The following is a 2,925-nucleotide window of genomic DNA, read 5'->3' as shown; positions in this document are numbered from 1 at the left end:
CCACACATTCATATAATATCACACAGCTGATCTGCCTGAGTTTGATCCGTTTAATGGTTAGTTCTAGTTCCGCACGTGTAACGATGGCAGCATGCCATTATATATGCTACTTGAAGTTTTGCCTTACTGTTACTTGTTTACGCGACAGGATGCCTCGTACCTAAAATCTGGTGGCTTTCAAATCAGTGTTATCTTCCTGTGAACCATCAGGTCATTTGTCGTTCCCTTAGTGATTAATGAAATTGGGTATTTGGTGCTGTTAAACTGTTCATAAGCTCCATGGTGAATGATGTTTATTATGTGGTTGTTTCTAACGCCTTGGGACATTTTCTTCGATTTGTACTTTAGTCCTTTAATTATTTTAAGGAAATTTGTCGAACTGATGAATGCTGTTCAAATTATGTTTTAGATCGTTCTGAAATCTAAGTGCCGTAGACGAGACCCCTGTTTGTGAACGCTAGTAATTAAGGACCACCACCCAGAAGTGAGCTCCGGTTTCTCTTAGATATCTCACTTTGGTCAAAATAAGTCATTGATTGTTAAACCTAGGTCACTTACGAACCTTTTGTCTGTTTTACCCTACCCGGTTAATTTGTTTTGGAGGAGACATTCATTACGGCAAATTTTACCGTTTTATGTTATGCAGCAGTGTCTGCTCTATGTAGTTTTCAGTAAAGTTACTGTTTGATTATTAAAGCAGATTTGAAGGATTTATACCATTAGAGTTATTAAAACGTGGGCGAGTTACATTTTCTTAACTTGTGTCTCTTAACCCATGTTTCATCTGCGTGGTGCTTGTTAACAGCTCTCAGTTTTACGAGTTTTGGGTCAACTGTTGGGTGCGGTGCTTAACCTCAGGGACCTGTTGCTGTTACTCACCGGCATTGTGCATTCTCGGGAGTATTTGCGGCTGTCCGACGTTAGCTTAGTGAAGCTGTTCGCGCTAGCAGCGTATTCCTTAAGTTTATTTAGCCTGCGCTCTTATTTACCTCACTCTTGAAATGAGTAACATTACCTGATTTATGATTAACCTTCAGAATCTCTGCCAACGGCCTTGCCGCAGTAGTAACACCAGTTCCCGTCAGATCACCGAAGTTAAGCGCTGTCGGGCTGGGCTAGCACTTGGATGGGTGACCATCCGGTCTGCCGAGCGCTGTTGGCAAGCGGGGTGCACTCAGCCCTTGTGGGGCTAACTGAGGAGCTACTTGATTGAGAAGTAGCGGCTCCGGTCTCGTAAACTGACATACGGCCGGGAGAGCGGTGTGCTGACCACATACCACTCCATATCCGCACCCAGTGACGCCTGTAGTGCGAGGATGACACGGCGGCCGGTCAGTACCGTTGGGCCTTCATGGCCTGTTCGAACGGAAAGAGAGAGTTCAGAATCTCTGCTCAGACTATTTCAGCCTGTACTTATTGTGCTCATATTTGGAAACTTTGAGCTTTCGTGATCTAGCTGTCAATATTAGAGATCTTTTTCTAGTCATTTTGCCATTACTTCTGTATTGTACTCATTCCCTGCGTGTAAAGGAAAATCTTACTGGATTGATGTTTGGGTCTTCACTTTCACTGTTAGTCTGTTCTAAAGACTGAATACTTGAACTTGCAAATGTTCCTGTCAAAGGCTAGTCTGATTAATACGGATATTAATTTAAATTTCTATTTAAAAACCCTTTTAAAGGTTGTCAGTAGATATTTATTCTTAAACTTTTGGGAGAGTTGTATTTTAATTATTCCAAGTTCAAATTCTTTTAATTAAGAAATGTCTTACCTTATTAACTTGTCATTTGTATTTATTATTGATTTCTTGCTTGTGGCTTGGGGTCTTTGATCAGTGACTTACAACAATTATATGTAAAAAAAGACCTGTTGTTCATTCTTTGTCGTGGTTAATACTGTATTCCGTTTATTAGTGTAATGTGTTCAGTAAATAAACGTGAACTGTCAAAGGAAAAAGATGCTATTGTCTGCCCTTCCGTGTATCCTTTTACGTTCTCACCTTATACAAGGTGATTTCAGAGGCTTTCGGTGACATTACAGCTGCTTATGATACAGTGTGTAAGGAAGGACTCCTGTACAAACATGCAAATGCTGTATACTACCAAACCATAACTGAGATCGTAAAAAACAAGTTGTCTGAGTGATGCTTCCAACGTGCGCATGGCAATCGCTTAACCAAGGTGGAGAAAATTAATATCAGTCCCCTGCAGGGTTTTGTTTCGGCAACAGTTCTATACAACTTAAATTCACATGATCTCCCTGTAAGGAAATTGAGGAAGGTAACCAGACGTTCTGGAGTTGGTAAATCACCAGAGATGTTTGAAGCTTGTCAAGGGATACTCATCACGTATCTAAGTAATCGTACATTGCATGAATACTTCAAAAAGCGGAAGTTAATAAGAAATCCAACGAAGAGCGAAGTTAGTGGCATTCATCTGTACAATAAATTGGCCAATGCAAAGGTAAGTATCACCTTCACTGATCAAATACTGTACCAATGAAACTTTAACTCTCGATAGAAACCGCCGAAAAGCTAAAATCACGCCATAACATCATAGAGAAACTCAGTTGTACCTCTTAGGGCGCTAAAGCTACAAAAATTCGATGTTCTTGTTTGAAACTCATCTGCTCTGCTGCCAAATACCGTGCTACAGTATCGCGTAACAACTGACATTTGAGAAAAATCGATGATCAGTTAATGGAACAATAAGGGCAATAACAGAATGCATTAGGCCTACTCCTCTCCAGTGGTAATTCACTTTGCGCCACCAGATCTGCGATGACAGATGACACAGGTAGCACTGGAATGGATTGAAAATTTATATATTAATGTGTGCATTTACTGTTTCAGTTCTATTTCCGATGGTCAGTAAATATGTAAATGGAAGAACACAGCTATTAGTAGCAAATAATCCGAATTAATTG

General features: G+C 40.3%; 1 pseudogene; it reads left to right on the top strand.

Annotated features, from left to right (window-relative positions):
• Positions 1–1,044: 1,044 nt before the first annotated feature.
• On the top strand, positions 1,045–1,162 carry LOC124623238 (annotated as a pseudogene).
• The last annotated feature ends 1,763 nt before the right edge of the window (positions 1,163–2,925 follow it).

Source organism: Schistocerca americana, chromosome 7 (assembly GCF_021461395.2).
Source record: "Schistocerca americana isolate TAMUIC-IGC-003095 chromosome 7, iqSchAmer2.1, whole genome shotgun sequence".
In the NCBI taxonomy this organism is placed as follows: Eukaryota; Metazoa; Arthropoda; class Insecta; order Orthoptera; family Acrididae; genus Schistocerca; species Schistocerca americana.
Note: the sequence above shows the minus strand (reverse complement) of the source record. Positions and strands in the feature narration are given on the sequence as shown.